This window comes from Cibotium barometz, chromosome 53 (assembly GCF_041138505.1).
Source record: "Cibotium barometz isolate CiBa-2024 chromosome 53, ASM4113850v1, whole genome shotgun sequence".
In the NCBI taxonomy this organism is placed as follows: Eukaryota; Viridiplantae; Streptophyta; class Polypodiopsida; order Cyatheales; family Cibotiaceae; genus Cibotium; species Cibotium barometz.
The window spans coordinates 2,192,870-2,209,960 of NC_141098.1; the positions used below are offsets into that span (position 1 = coordinate 2,192,870).

The 17,091-nt window shown below is 40.8% G+C and overlaps 1 pseudogene; it reads right to left on the reverse strand.

Annotated features, from left to right (window-relative positions):
• Nucleotides 1-2,463: 2,463 nt before the first annotated feature.
• LOC147608174 (uncharacterized) lies at nucleotides 2,464-4,463 on the reverse strand (annotated as a pseudogene).
• Between the last annotated feature and the right edge of the window lie 12,628 nt (nucleotides 4,464-17,091).

Genomic DNA, 17,091 nt, shown 5'->3' on the forward strand with positions numbered 1-17,091 from the left:
CCAATAGATGCAAGGGATTCCACAATACCCTTTATCTTCAGCGCATAGTCATTCACAGACATGCTCTTTTTCTCCACATTATGAAGTTCATTCTTCAACTGTATCTTACGTGCCTTGGTATTTGTTTCATAGAGCTTTACCAAGGTGTCCCACGCCTCCTTGGGGGACTTGGCATCCTGAATGTGCCCAATCATGGTGTCCTGTATACTAATGGATAGCCAATACATAACCTTCCTGGCTTCTTGGTTCCAGTCTTTAAACTCTTTCACATCTGCAGCAGTCGGATTTATATCCGGTATCTCCGGTGCCTCTTCATGCTCACCTTCATGCTCACCTTCTATGTAGTCCCAATAGCCTTTTCCCATCAGGAAATTCGTCAACCTGAACCTCCAAGCATGGAAGTTATTCTTATCCAGCTTCTGAACCACAATCTGTGTTATGCCATCATTAGACATCTTGCCAAACACACAATTTTACCAGAAACTGCACTCTGGTTTTTCCTGCACAAATGCTGTATTTCGTGCAGCGGTACTGTAATACTCTCAAATGTCACAACCAGTGACTTCAATGTGCATACATACACCCAATGGCAACTGTAGACCTCTTTGCAGCACCCACAGTGTCTGCACAGTCAATCTGTCTTCCTGCAATTTTTAAAACAGAGTTCTGCAGAGAATCGATGACTTACCCGCAGTGCTCGAAATCGCCTGCTTTCTAAAAAACGGAGATCCAGACGCGCCCGAAATGCGTTTTCGGCTCGAAAATTGCAGTCCGATAGGACTATATAGTTGCCTTATAGCTTTACTCCCGTGAAGAAAGCTCCTCAATCAGAGACCGTTTGCCGGTGCCTCCCGTAGAGCTCCCGACAAGGGTGTAGTCACCAACACAATAGGGAAGAGTAGTTAAAGCTCTTACTCTCGTACCGCTTCCTATGGTTCTCTTGCTTGCAGCTCAGCCCTTAGCACGAACCAGGCTCTGATACCATGAAAAGATGCAGGGGGGAAGAGAGCTTGAGCTCTTGCAAGCACACACACACACACTCACAAAACCCTAATAGAGAACACACAAGGTGAGAAGCTGAAAATCTTCTTCTTCTTCACTCAACACTCAACACACCATATACAAGATAAGAGTACTCATAATATGAAAGGTACTCAACCAATACATACACGGGTTCTCTATAGTGTGAACTCGACTAAATGAGCTGGCGCTATAACTATGCCAGTCTCTAGAATGGCTGTCACACAGCCTGTCATCCCACAGGCCGCATATCACCCAAGATCTTACCAACCATGCTAGTGGTGTAAGTGTGGGACCTATCCCCCAGGTGGGTCATCAGTGTCCACCGCCTCACTAGATGAGCTCGATATCTCAATAGTAGCTATGCATACCTCTTGTGCCATGCTAATCCTCCAATCAACAAGTGATTGAAGCAACAAGGCTAGCTCTTAAGTCACCCCCTAGCTTGGGATACAAGGTAACATGGAGTCTTCTATAAATGAAGACAACAAAAACACAAACACTGAACATACAAAGGACCCATGACTCAACACACAAAATGATTTTTAGGAGATAAAATCCCCTTGGTGGTGATGAATCCTCTATTGGTGGCGTTGCCAAGCCTCCATGGTGAAATTAAATGTAGAAGGAACCAAAAAAAACGAAAATTTCAGTGAAGGTGGTGAGACCCAACATGCAAAAGAAGTGGCTACCTTCTAACTCAATTACATGTTGCAAGGGAGCGATGTAGCTATGCATACCTCTTGGCATTGGACAATTGGATGACAGTGGTTACCATGTTTTCTTTGGAAATCACTCATGGAAAATCAGCAAAATCAGCAAAGGGTCTCTTGTAGTTGCTAGAGGCCTCCAATCAACAAGTGATTGAAGCAACAAGGCTAGTTCTTAGTCACCCCCTAGCTTCTGAAAGGGATAAGGTGACATGGAGTCTTCTATAAATGAAGAAAATAAAAACACAAACATTGAACATTTATTACATATTTTTGTGGGGGGACTACCAAGGCAAAGGACCCATGACTCAACACATAAAATGATTTTTAGGAGATAAAATCCCCTTGGTGGTGATGAATCCTCTTTCGGTGGCGTTGCCAAGCCTCCATGGTGAAATTAAATGTAGAAGGAACCAAAAAGAAGAAAAACTCAATTTTTAGGATTATAGTGGCTTCAATTTTACTATAGGAGCTCAATTTTTGTAAAAGCTATAAATATTATGGAATGTAAATGCATCAATTTTTGCGAATTATTGAGATTTTTGAAAAACTCCCAAATTTTGGTATATGTAAAAATCTCCAAATTTATTGAATGCAGGAGTGTTTAATTAGAAGATTTTAACCTTCCTTTTGAAAAGCCCCAAAAAATTACATCAGCTGGAGCATGGAGAGCATCTAGGGAGAAACCATAGTACCAGATAGGGGTGAATCCATACGACCAGGATACAACCAGTCAAGGGGCACACAAGAGAAAGTGGCCAGGAGCTGGGAATACAAGGGGCTTCCCCAAAACACGGTGAATAGCATATGAGAGTTCATGGGGGCTATAGGGAGGGCAGCCAACTCGGCATGCACACTCTCCAAGAAGTAACGTCCTTCCATAATCCGGGTCTAGGTGGTGGATCTCAATGTCCAGGACCTTTTCCCGTTCATCTTGATCTCTGAATGCTTCATTGAGCTTTGTTGCAAGCAGATGAGTGTGATAGAACTCGGTGTCCTTCAGGACAGCCTTCTTGGTCTTGTAGCTGGTTACTTCGTCTTCTATAACTGTTATAGCCAGGTGATCTTTCCAGTTAGTAACCATTAGAAGCAGGGAGGTTGTAAATCTCCGACTGGAGATCATCCAAAAATTGGTTGCCTTCCTCAATCTGTGACTCCAGGTGGCTAATATTGATTTCCAGATCCTTCTCCCACTCATCCCTCATGCGTTGTCGATCCTCAAGGTCTTCGTTGGGGGGACGGTTGGCCAAAAATCGTGAGTAGTGGTAGTCAACGTCACTGAGGAGAGCCTTCTTGGTGTGGTAGATAGCCAACTCATCTGCTACTACCTTGAGCACCTGCAAGTTGACATCATAAAAGAATATTCTCAGACTTGGCATCTAGGAAGGCCCCTCGAACAGCATGAAGTTCCTCTGTCTCCACATAATCCAGAGGAATTTCCCCTTGGCTTTATTCTAGAAAAGGCTAAGATAGCCTACAAAATCACCTAGAAGAACCTATTTCCAACTGGGAGAGAAACCCAAAACTTTAATCAAAGGTGCAAATACATTTTTATTAGCAGGACATGCTAGAAACAAATGGAATATGTCTTCAATCTCTCCGTTGCATCTGCAACATCTACCATCACCTAGCTAGGCCTGAATCATCCTTTTTGCCCATCCAGGTGGCTTTATGAAGGATAAGCCACATCAGAACCGACTTCTTGGGTTCCAAGAGGAAGGAGCCCAGATGGACTGAAACTTGAAGTTCCATTGCTTTGCAGAGTAATTAACCTTCCACCTTCTATTCAGCGTGTGACATGTAGGGGGGAGGAAAGGTCAGGAGGGTCCCAAGTCGGATGCTCAAGTTTGTACCCACCTTTCCAGGTGAAGGCGCGAATATCAAGCGCAATGTATCTCTGTAGAGTCCAGATGAGGTCCGGAGGGAACTCTCTTATCCTAGATCTAATAATAGGGAGGTCACACGGGTGAGCTTTGAACTTCAGAGAGAGATCCAAGTTGCTAAGCCAGTCTTGCTCGTGAGGGTCCCAAAGCTGATGCCAGGTCCTGAGTCCCTTTTTGTGAAGGGTTAAGGCTATTCTTCTGTAGTTAGGAGATATTCCTGGAATATTCAGTGCTGGCCACCAGATGGAGTCTCCACGGGGAAGACTAAAGCTATGTTTGGAAAGAGGGTTAATTGTTAGGGCAGCTCGGTGTTTGTTCCAGGCTTGAACCAAGGAGCGCAGAAGATCGGAGCTGTGAGATGTAATAGTGCCTTTTCCAAATAGAATAGTTGACAGGGGGAGGTTAGCCCAACCTGAGAACTCGTGAAGTTTGAACTTGTGATGGTTTCTGAGCAACAAGGAGGCCCATTCTTCTTGGGGATTTGTGACTGCAGATAGGAGAAGCTTAACAGCCATCTTGTCAGCGATAGTTTTCAGGTCCTTGATGCCCAATCCTCATTGTTGGTCTTTGGGGGGAGAGTGCATATTTCCCATGAAACTTTGGCTGCTTTTTGGACAAAAGGGTCACCAACCCATAGAAAATTCGTGCAGACCCTAGAAATACTCTGAAGGTGGCTGTTGGTAGGTCGCCAACATCCAAAAAAGAAGATTACGTAGGCATTGAGAAAGTGGTTGATGACCAAAACTCTCCCTGCTAGTGAGTGTTAAAAGCCTATCCATCTGTTTAGCTTGGTTCTAAACTTGTTGCATACCCATTCCCATCTTTTTTTGAGGGAAACTCCAAAGCCCATGGGGATGCCAACAAGAAGCCTAAAGATCTGTCCTTCCTGGATGATCTTGCAACTTGATTTAGTCACCCAGTAGGAAGGGAAGAGGAAGTGTAGACTCCTGTTTTGCTGGTTGATTTTGGACCCAGAGGCTAGACAGAACAAATCCATTACTGACCAAAACTCCTTAAGTGAAAGTTCATCAAAACTGTCCAATAAGGCGTTGGTATCATCAGCAAATTGAGAGAGACACTGTTGTTTCTTAGACCTAGGGAGTCTTATGCCCTTGATAAGGCCCCTCTGTATCCTGTCTCTTATGAGGCAATTGAGGCTATCTGTGGCAATAGGGAACAAGAGAGGAGCTAAAGGGCAACCTTGGCGAACCGACCTCATTAGATTGAAAGGGCTTGATAGTTTACCATTAAGAGCAACTCTTGCTCTTGCATTCCCAAAAAGGGTTTTAATAAAAAGAATCATTTGTTGGCCAAAACCCATGGTGTCAAGGCATCGAATAATGAAGGACCACTCGAGCCTATCGTAAGCCTTGTCAAAGTCAATCTTAACGAAGACAAAATTCTGCCCTAACTTAGTGGCATATTCAAAACCTTCCCATAGAGAAATCACTGCTTCAATTCACCGCGAAAAAAAAAAGCCCCAAAAGAAATTTTGTCGTGCTGCTAGTGGTGTCGATTTAATGTGATGGTTGTAGGAGCACGCTAGGCATGAGTATAGTGAAGCGACGATGACTTCTGTTGGCATTGAACGTAGTGACTTGTCCTACTTTAAGGTTATTAGTAAATGTGGCACCACACCATGTGGCTAGTCGAAGTCGAGGTAAGCAGGTCGACAACGGACGGATGAAAGGTGTAGGCATCGAGTAGATGGCGTAAATAGTGAATGGGCGACGCATCGGAGTTGTTGACATGATGACATGTGCTAGTGATGGCAACTTTCTCAAACCAGTCCCCTATTTCTCACACTTTACTTCATTAAAAGATTACATAGCAATGCCTATCTCTCCTCCCCCAAAAGAAAGCTAGATTGTTTCCAAGATATTTGATAACCCAGTATAATGCTCCAACATTGCCTCACTGGTACACCCCCTTGGGGTTTTCTTTTCCAAAGTATCCCCTTTTTTGTACCAAATTTTAATTGTAAGCTTGGTCCCCATAGGATTCTCTATAAAAGCAACATAGGTGTAGTCAGTCTGTTTTTCTTTAAGGTACCACCTTCTGGTTTTGGGCCCAAACATCGGCAGCCTGAACTTCCAACCTTCATTGAAGCTTACCTACAAAATATGAGCCATGGGTTCGGTTGCCCTAGTATGCTTAAAGGTTTCCCAAGTGAAGGCATGCATCAAGAGATGCTCATCTCTGTAGTTTCAACATTAACTAATCCAACCCCCTCTTTTCTCAACTTATTCACATTACATACACGTTTATGCATTACATATGTCACATCAATACCAACAAAAGATACATTCTGAAAGGCAACAACATTCCTAGTGGTCCAAACTTTCCACAAGTAGGAGGCTCTGATGATATTAAACAGTATTTCTGAAGCTTCATCATTGAAAGCCCATTTCCCAACAAGGATCCAATCACCCCAGTAACCTTGGATTCCTAAACATTTCTTAACCCATTTTCCAATCTTGCCCCATGCACCTCTGATGGGCTGGGCAATCCCAAAAAGCATGTTTGCCATCTTCCAATGCAGATTTACACCTAGGACAACATCCACTAGTAAAGTTTTTGTGTAGCAGTTTAGAACCAATAGGTAAAGCCCACATGCATACCCTCCACAAAAACACCTGAAACTTGCTAGGAATCTGACTCTCCCACCACAACAACTTCCACCTCTTTTTCTAGCTGTTAGAACTCCAAATCACTCTCCAAATCTTGTTGCAATAGTCAACATTGCTCTCTCCTTTTCTCAGCTCAATGTACAAGTCTCTAGTTTTGCCATTTGTTAGCTTAACCCCATTAAACCAAGCCTAATCCTGAATCTAGCATGACTCATCTCTCCAACAGTAGAACACCACCCACTTTTTTGTATCTGCACAAGCACCTGGGCCATCAGGTCTCTCTTCCTAGCAGACAAGTGGAACTCCAATGTTAACTGGTCCAATTCTTTCCACCCAACCACAGTCCAATCCCAGCAGTCACTCAATCTCTTTAGCCCTTTCTTATTTAGCTTCTTTGTAGAGATATTATCCATCAATCCTAAGGGAGGATTGAATTTATGAGTCCACCAAATCCTCAGACTGAGCATAGAGTTACCTGTCACTCTATAGCCCCCATCCCAGGCCATAAGGCTCAAACCATCTTTTCACCTCTTGCACAACATCCTGCCAAGAGGAGAGCTTGTCATCTTAAGAGGGGCATATGAGAACAATTTCCTTTAGCATGTACGAGTGCTATTTCTACTAATTCCCTTACCATTACAGACCAAGATTCATCCTGGTGTGCAGACATTTGGGAAGCATCAATGCAGCCCTTACTAATGTGTGAGTGGGCATATGTAATATTCCAATGCCCCCTTCCCCTTTTGGAACACATAGTTTATCCCAAGCCAACCAGGCTTTTGGAAGCTCTACCATTCCTCCGTAGAAAGTCTCTAATAGGTCATACTATCCTTTTCAAATGCCACTTTCCAAAATCCATCACTAGGCATAAAAACAATATGTAGGCATTCAACACAGCATTACATATTGCAATCCTATTATGGAAAGACACTCTGATCCCCTCCCATTTCCTCAGCTTTTCTAAAAACCTAATAACTGCCCAGTCTGTCATCTATTTTATTTGTAACATCAACTCCAAAGGGGAAAACCAGCAATCTAGCAATTTGTCCCTTCTGAACCACCTTACCTCCACCTCCACCTCTGTAAGTCAAAATCATTATCTTCAGTCAAACTTATAGTTATGGATTTTTTAATATTACACCTGGAGCAAGATGCAACAAAAAAATCTTGTATAACGGCCAAGGCAAGTCTTACATTGTTATTCTCATCTTCCAGGAACATCAAAGAATCATCAGAGCAAAAAGCACTGTATAATCAATTGCTCATTGTATCTTAGCTTTAGCCCAGTGATATACTCCCACATCTACAAGAATTTTCAAGAGACACCACCAGAGGGTGAGAGGCAATAGAAAACAAGAGGGGAGAAAGGGGGCAACCTTGTCTACTAATAGATCTATTTACCTTAAACCCCCCAACCACTCTCCCATTTAATAAAACATTAGAGTACCCACCCCGAGATAAGGTGTATATACAGGTTGCCATTTTGGTCCCAAATCCAAGCCTTTCCATCACTCTTGCCACAAAATACCAATGCACCCTATCATAGGCCTTTTCCAAGTCTAGTTGCAACATGATACATTTTTGTTGAGTTTTGAGGGCAATATCTCTTCCTAGCATGGCTGCAAAGATATTATCATATATTGATCTACCCTTAATAAACCCATGTTGTTTCTTAGAGATAACTTCTTGTAAAATCGGGGTAATGAGAGCAATCACCTTGGCCAAAATCTTATAAACAACAACCAAAAGAGTAATAGGCCTCTAATGTCCAAATCTGTTTACAAGCAGTTTGCTTTGGGATTAGCATCACAAGGCCTTCTTTGAAGTCCTTATCCATGCTGCCAGATTTGAAGGCTTTTCTGCATATTTCCCCAATAATATCCTTTAGGGATGGCCAGAATGCAATAAAGAATTATATAGAAAGCCCATCCCATCTAGGAGCTTTATCATTTCCCAATTTCAAGAGAGCATCCCAACACTCCTCAACATCAACATCCCTCTCTAGCCATCTAGCCTTGTCAGGGTCCACACAGTGATTGATTAGTCCTAGCAATTTATCTTCTACTTGGAATCTCCTCTGAGAGAATTCCTCTTTCAAACTTAGAGTAGAACCCAAAAAATCTACCCATTTTCTAGCCATTAGTTCAATGTTATCCAGAGGTTGTCCATCCTCATCCAAAATATTCCCCACCACTTCTCTACTATTCCTCCCTCTTTGACAAGTTTAAACAGAGACAGCTCTCTGGTTTCCTTCTATTATTGAAGGATTTCTATTTAGCCTAGTTTCCCTCCTCTCTAGCACATCTATCATCTTCATGTTTTAATCCAGATTGACACCTGAAGTATAGATTAATTTCCTCTCCAGTGAGTTTTCTAGTTTTTTAAGGAGAAGATTATTAACTCTCAACTTCCTTGTGTGGGAAACTAAGACAGTTCAAGCTCCTCCCCCTCAGTGCAGCAGCCCAGCTCCATTTCAAGGGCATACGATAAAAAATAGCAGTATTGGAATCAATGGAGAACCTCAGAGTGTGAGGGACCCATGAAGCTTGTTGGTTGAATAAAACTCTATCAATTTTGGAGGAGGATGAGATATATTGCAAGCTAAAATATGTATGCCCAAGGTTATCTCTCCAATCCCCTAAGTTCCAATTATCTGCCCCCAGTCCCAAATCCCCTCTCATTTTCCTTTTTCCTTACCCATTAGAATAGTACTAGCCTTTCAACCATATTGAAATCACCCAAGAGAATGCAAGGAACCTGAATATTCATGCTGGCAATCCAATTCCACATCTTGTGATTATGAGCCCCATAAATATTAATGAACCAAATTCTTTCCCCCCTAACCAGAATTTCTACTACAAGAATCTTGCCATTAGGGTGATTGGCTATGATACTAGGATTGAGATCATTTCTTACTATGGTCATAACACCACTATACTCGAAGTTTACCTCCCCATACATTATCACCCAATCCTTGAACCTATCCTGTCTCAGGATATTACCAAACAGAAATCAAGTTTCATGACCTTGCTAATGTCATGAAACGGTTTTCTTCTAGTAGGCATGATGAGGATAGAAGATGAGTAGTGGAGATTATTAAACAAGGAGTGAAGCTCATTAAATAAGCAAGAGAACGTCCAGGAAAACAAGGGCACACCATAGTATGGCAAAAAGGAAGAGATACCAATCGTAAGGAGACATGCATGCATACAGTGCACGAATAGTAGAGGTCATCAACACAGAAACAGAGAAGTAGTGAAGCTGATTAAATAAGCACGAAAACGTCTAGGAAGAAGGCCACACCACAGTATGGTGAAAGGAAGAGTTATGAATTGTAAACAAACATGCACGGGTCTGTAAAACATGGCATGTTATGGAAGCACATGAACCAACAAGAAAAAGACATATTATAGTATGGCAGAGATGAACCAACAAGAAAAAGACACATTATAGTATGGCGAAGATGAACCAACAAGAAGAAGACAAATCACACTATTGCGAGGATAGAGATTGAGAAAAGGAATGATACGTCACAACAACGGAGGCAGAAATCAAAAGCCATGCAGAAGGACAACATGGAAGAAGTTGAGTTGATGGTTGTCGAAGCTTGAAGTCCAGAAGGATGCTGCCACCACGCAGGTCGAGAGTCGCCCACGAACAAAGAAGCCAAGGACAAAAGAAGATGCATAAGGTGGCATCTCCAACACGAACAACACGTAGCATCTAAAAAAGGAATGATACATCACAGACGAACGTAGAGATTGGAAGGCATCTTGAAGGATAGCGTGGAAGAACCGAAGGTTCAACTCCAGAACAACCCTGCCAGGGAGATCGATCCTACCGGGGAGATCGACAGGCCATGACCATGGAAGCCAATGACAAAACAATAGGCACGACATGCCATCCGCCAACACAAACATCATGGGGGGAGAATCCAAACACCAAAGCACCAAAATAAGCGAGCACAATGGATGACCAAGCACGAGGTGCCATCCGCCAGCACAAACAACATGGAGCATCCAAACACCAAAGCACCAAAGCAACGATGGGGCAGCACAACAGACAACTGAGCAATCCTCGATCAACGAATCGCATGCAAAATGAATGTAGACCACGACACATGTTCATGCATGAAAATTGAATGAAGACACATGTTGACGACAACATGACAGTTGCTCGCCACAGAAATAGAAGTAAGAACACACTTGTAGCATGGTCACCTACCATTGGCATGGTCACCTTGCGAAATTTATATATCCAACCACAAAAGAAGGTTTTGCGATGGTCACCTTAGGAAATTAATATATCAAACAAGGAAAATGGTTTTGGTTGCATAACAGGGAAAATGGTTTTGGGTGCATATATATTAACACTTAACATAGCATTCAGTCACTAACCGCTTTCTTAAGTGGGTCACACATGGACTAGACCGTTGTCCCATGGGCCACCGCATTGGTTCCTGACGTGGGACACGTGATGCTTCACAGCCTCACACTGGCACACATGGACCACCGTGCTGGTTCCTGACGCAGGCTCATGGTGGCTCACAGACCGGCCTAGATCGACCACCACTACGCTGGTTCCTGACGCAGGCTCATGGTGGCTCACAGACGGCCTAGATCGACCACCACTGTGCTGGTTCTTGATGCTCACCTAGAGACACGTGGAGCTATCTTAAGCTATTCCTTGATCTATCTTACAAAGCATTTTAGAGCTTGACGCGTGTTCACGCATGAATGAAGACGGCCAACAAGACACATGCTGATGCACGATAGCTGCTCGCGTGGAAATAGAAGTAACAACACACATGTAGCATGGTCACCTACCATTGGCATGGTCACCTTACAAAATTTATATATCCAACCACAAAAGAAGGTTTTTCCATGGTCACCTTAAGGAAATTAATATATCAACCAAGGAAAATGGTTTTGGGTGCATATTGTGATAAACAAAAAAAATTGACAGAGAGAAAATGAGCAACGGTATAGATAAGGCTCCGATACCAATTGAAGGTGTGTGGCCTAGGGTTAGTAGAATGGCTATAGAGGTGCTAGGCCTAGGGTTAGCAGAGGCTGGCTATGGAGGAGGGTGGTACTCCCTCAGCTCTATATGGCATGGGCAACCTCAAGAGGGATCGACGATGGGGAATGAGCGGGGATTCTATGTCGTTGATCTGAGTGGGCTGTTCAGTAATCTCGGCCGGGATTTCTCTTGGGCGGATGGGACAAACGAGGACGGGCTCTGTCCCCATTTAATTTGGGCAGCACTGGAAAGCCCCAGCTTTTGGGGATTTTTTTGAAAACCTTTCTCGAAAGCAGCGCGTGCCATCTGTTTGCGCACTTGCCTTGTCCTCTCTATGGGAGCCTCAGCTGTGCGAGGGCTTTTGTTGCTTTCCAAGTAGAGTTCGTCAGCTGCGCCCCCTTGTGCCGCCTGATGTTCCCCTTGCCGTGCCGAGTGTTCTTTGGCTGTGCACCTCATGGTACCCTTTATACGAGTTTGCCAGCAGCACCCTCTTGCCGAGATTATTGTGTGTGAGTTTGTCCTCTCCTGAGATTACCTTTAAGGCCTTGATTACTAAGAGCTCTAATTGTAAGCAGCTTCTACATAAAAATTGATTTGGTGTTTACTCACAATTATATAGACAGTGGAAAATAGAACAATTCTCTTGAAATGTCCCAAATATGCACCCACAACCTTTTTAGAGGATTATTTAATTAGTTGGACACTTGTTTGGCCTTTGGACAAGTGTTTGATTGCAGCTATTGTATATGAAGGCTTGCATGCAATCTTTCCTTCCTTTTTTGGAGCGGCCACGACATCATGCAATGTTGCTAGGAGCGGGTCTTCTCTGCCAGCATGATCATTTCTTCCATATCAGGGCATCATTTCTCGTGCCGCCTACGTTCTGGATGCTCGTGCTCCTTGGGTACGTGGCTATGTTTCGTTGTGGCCTGTTATGGCAGGTTATGCCTCTTCCCCTATTTGATCAACTCTGTGTTCGCCTTTCCATTGTATCTGTTTGGTATCATAGTTCGTACAGTTGTCTTCTGTACAGTTTGTGTGATCCTCTTCTCTCAAATGGCTCCTAAAAGGAAAGCCATGAATGATATTAGCAACTTTATGTGTGTTGATCGTTGTCCTTCTACTTCGGCTTGTCTCGTGAAGGACATCCCTCCGGCTTGACAGTTCTCACTGTCCCTTCTCGTCCTTCTCATGGAGTTGCTACATGCATGCGAAGTCCATCACGACTAGCTCGAATTTCGGATTGCCCTACATCATCTACTCTGCCTAGAGAGGTCCCCGTGGGACCCTGCATCACCACTCCACTTGATGGCCCTTCTACAGTCTGTAATCTTCGTGCGGTGAAGCAAACGGCCAAATCCTTCGGTATTGATTTCGCTGATTTATTTTATGTTGTTATTTTGTCGTTTGTTAACTACACCGTTGATTGGATAGTCTTTCTGTGCGATATGCAAGAAAATAAAACTTGCATGCGGTTCATTCTCCGCATGTGTGAATTAAAATAACTCCACAAATATGATATTGTATGCGTCGTTTTTGTTCGCTATGCAATAAAACACTTGTTTGGCTTTTGGACAAGTGTTTGATATTGCAGCCATGGTATATGAAGGCTTGCATGCAATGTTAGTTTCCTTTTCGGACCTACCACGATATCATGCAATGTCGCTAAAATAAGACTATAAGGCCTTGTATGCTCTATTTCTGTTTGTTATCCAGGAAAATAAATTAATGCTTATAGTCTTATATGCTCTGTTTCTTTTTTAAAAAATTCTGCCATTGCTAATAAGCATTGTGCACTTTAATACACTATAAAGTCTTTGTCTTATATATAACATTCTGAAATGTTTAAAACGATGATATATTTTGATTTAAAAAGAGTTAAATAGTATATTTTTGTAAACTACATAGTGTGTTTACTCATGTGGGTCTGTGATACCATAATTTTCCTTTTGTTGAGGCTTCTTTATTATAATATATGGTATGTATGTGTGTTTACTCATGTGGGATCCAACATTTGGTATGCTAGTAATGCATATTGAAAAGGAGGCTTGTATAAGATGTTAATGCTTATATGAAAGCTTTCTCATTACATTGTTTGGCAACTTGAAAAGCTTATATGAGAAGTTATCGATTTGTTGGTAGCTTGTGATTTGGCTTGAATATCTTCTTTCACATGAAGAATTCTAAAGATTCACAACACATGTCAAGCTTGTGGATGGTGTGGAGAGCATGCAAAGGATCTATTATATTGAAGAATCCTTCAAAAGTCCTATGTGAATTAAGGAGACTTTTGACATGTGTATATCAGGGATCTTTATGTGGGCTCGAGGTTGGAATAGATCTTATCTCCCAAGTAAAGGATTTCTTGATTAAGGAGACTTTTGACATGTGCATATCAGGGATCTTTATGTGGGCTCGAGGTTGGAATAGATCTTATCTCCCAAGTAAAGGATTTCTTGATTAAATAAATCAAAGGGACATATGTCAAAAGTAGCCAAGAAGAACATGTGATGGTGACATTCGAGCTTAGCATTCGACCTTATGTAGTCTCAAGTTTAATGCTTCTACTATTTTCCATTATAACTTGTGTGAGCATGGTGAGTAATCTTCTATAAAAGGAGATCTCTTGCTCTCTCTTGAACATAATTGATCATAGTTTTGCCTAGATTATAGAGCTTTCAAAGATTATGTAGCTAACTCACATAATGTGTAGATTTTCCCATGCTCCACTAATCTCTATGTTTATATATTGATATTTGATGAATATTAATAACATTGTAGTCTCATATTGATCTTTAATTGTGATATATTATCATAGAAACTCTAATTATCTTCCTTTTTTATGTGACTAGTGTTAATTATGTTAGTGAAATTCCTTCACATCTTCCTGTCTATGGTGTTTTTAATTGAGTATTTTTCTTGCACTTCAACATTTGTGCACCCAATAAGGTCACAATTAAGGAATCTGAGTATGTAGATTGGTGAGGTGGTATATCTTTTGGTTCCATATGTGAGGATCTTACTTTTTATGAAACAGAAGGGCCAAATGGCACAAAAGTGTTGACTTTTGGGCCATTTTATTGGGCACCATTTAAGGAGGTTCTTCCCAAATTGAAGCATGCAATCGAAAGGGTTGATGAATGTCTATTATTATCACATGAGCTCATTTTAAAACTTAAGGTAGTGATGGAGAATTGGGTGGTGGCCAAACTTTAGGTGAAAATGTCATAAGTCGTTGTTTTTGAATACATAGCTTGTATGTTTATAACTTTTATAAATGAAGGAAACCTAAGGTAGTGATGGAGAATTGGGTGGTGGCCAAACTTGAGGTGAAAACCTTCATAAGCCATTGTTTTAAAACTTAAGTTATTAATGGAGGATTGGGTGGTGGCCAAACTTGAAGGCAAAAACCTTCATAAGTCATTGTTTTTAAATGCATAGCTTGACTGTTTATAACTTTTATAAATGAAGGAAATTGTGATTTCTTTGAAATGGTAGAGTGGAATAAATTTGAGATCTTTCCATTGAGTTATTATAAATTGATTTTGGAGTTGATATGTGAAAGATATTCAATAATGAGCCAAACTATGTAAGGATGGCTTCAGTGTGTGAAAGTTAGTATAATGATAGGAGAGAATTAGAGGAAAATGAGAACTTGATCATTTCTCCATGTTTCATCCAAATCTTCCTATTCAATCTAATCAACATGTTTCCAACCGTCTTCCACTTTGTCTATAAATCTCATAGTGAGCTCTCTTTCTCTCTCTTAAACACAATTGATCATAGTTTTACCTAGATTATAGAGCGCACCTTTTTATTTCCATTCTGATTTTGTTGTCAAGGGGGATCAAGAGAAAAGAGAGGAATGTATCAAGAGGATGGTAGAGGGATCAGGAGCAAGGATGAATACAAAGAGAAGCAACATTTTCAACCTGTACATCAAGCTTGAATGTGAATATGAGCCTTTGAGTAAGAGAAATAAACCCAATACTTTGTCTATTGCTTCTAAATAAATGTTAAGGTTGGAAGGGAAGAAAAACATAGGTTTATGGATTGATGGGAGGCTATATCCAAAAGATCCTTTTACAAACTCCACACCCCCATTTAAGAATATGGCATCTCTGCTTCACTATTTTGGAGACAGTGACTCTTTGGATATACACATCATTTGCAATCAACAAGAAATGTTCTTAAATTAGAAAGAGATATATTTGAGAAGGAGAACTTTCATTTGAAGAAACCATGGATTAGTGTGTACAAAAGCTATTAAGTAACAAGGAAACCATTGTAGGGCTTGAAAACAAAGGGATGAATAAAGACTTAAACAGACCTCATTAGGTCTACATAGATGATAAAAAAAACTTAGGGATATTGAGCAAATAAAGCTAGGGGATGGTGGAATCAAGAAGAGAATACATGCAATTAAGTAATCTCCTTTCTATTAATCGGTTAATTATTATTATTACACTATTTTTATAAACCTCAATCATTATTGCATATATTCATGTATATTAATTTGCTCAATTCAGTTTGACGTCAGGTCATTGTTGCACCCTGATAAAAAATCAATGGCGAAACCTTCTGGCACACATTTTAGTCTTCTTTTAGATCGCCAATATGCATAAGAAATTATGAAGGAAAAGAAATATACATCTAAGTAATGATGAGGCGGAGCGACTCCGCCGATGACAGTGTGGAGGTGGAGATCGGAGGAGTGGAGCTTCCAAAGCGATCTTGGGGAGCCTCAAGGACGTGAGCTAGACGCATTGGTAAGTACCCGATGGTTATTGTATCTATTGCTTCTCCTGTTTGCGGTTGTGTGGAGTTCCCTCTTGGGAGGTGTGGTAGCCCATAACATTTTTGGTGCCGTTGCCGGGGAATCATCCCTTGTCTTTTTCTATCATTTTCCTCTAATCTACGCATTGCCCATTACCCATTGTCTTGATTAGTGGTTTACCATAACGTGGTTTTGATGGAGATTTGTGTGTGATTTGGTGTAGAGAATAGTTCTCTTTTTTGTTTTATAAAGAATACCTTTTTGCTTAATTTTTAGCTTAAATCGTTGTTTTTGTTGTTGTTAATCTGGTTTTTAATGTTCTTAGGGCTTGCACACATAGAGTGTATTAGGCTTTGTTTGTTTCCATTGCATCAAGAAATGCAATAGAATGCAATTTTTAATGATTTTTAGCTTTCTTTAGAGTTAAACATAGAGCTAGATTCACTAATTTTTGTTTGGTTTGTGTGTTTTTTGTTTGATTTGTATGCATTAGAGTGTTAGCAAGTATTAGGAATAGCTTCATCATTAAAAAATTTTATCAAAAACATTAAAAAACTCTTGAAATCAACTAATCTTCCTTAATTGATTGGTTTTTGTCATTAAGGGTGAACTAATCCAATTTAAGAGGCAAAAAGATTAAAAAATGTATTCTTTGATCAAAATTAATCATGTAAGAGGTCGAAATTAGTGGTTTTGAGTGTTTTGAGTGCATCTAGATGTATCAAAACACCTAATTACATCAATTTCTTCATCAATTGGAGGAATTTATCTCTCTTTTGCTTAATTTTGCATAAAGAGAAGAGACTAAAAATAAGAGTTTAATTAATCTCTAATTATAAATTAATTTACACATTAGTTGATTCACATAGCTTAGCGATTTCATGCTCTATCCAATGATGTACTCAATTGTGTGAATTAATTAATGATTAGTGGTTAATTAGAGCTCTTAGTTAATCCAAAAGGAAAAAATATTAGTCAAAGGATTAATATTTAATTAATTCTTAAGCACTTTTTTCCATAACTCATTAAAGCTAATGAGCATTGAATGA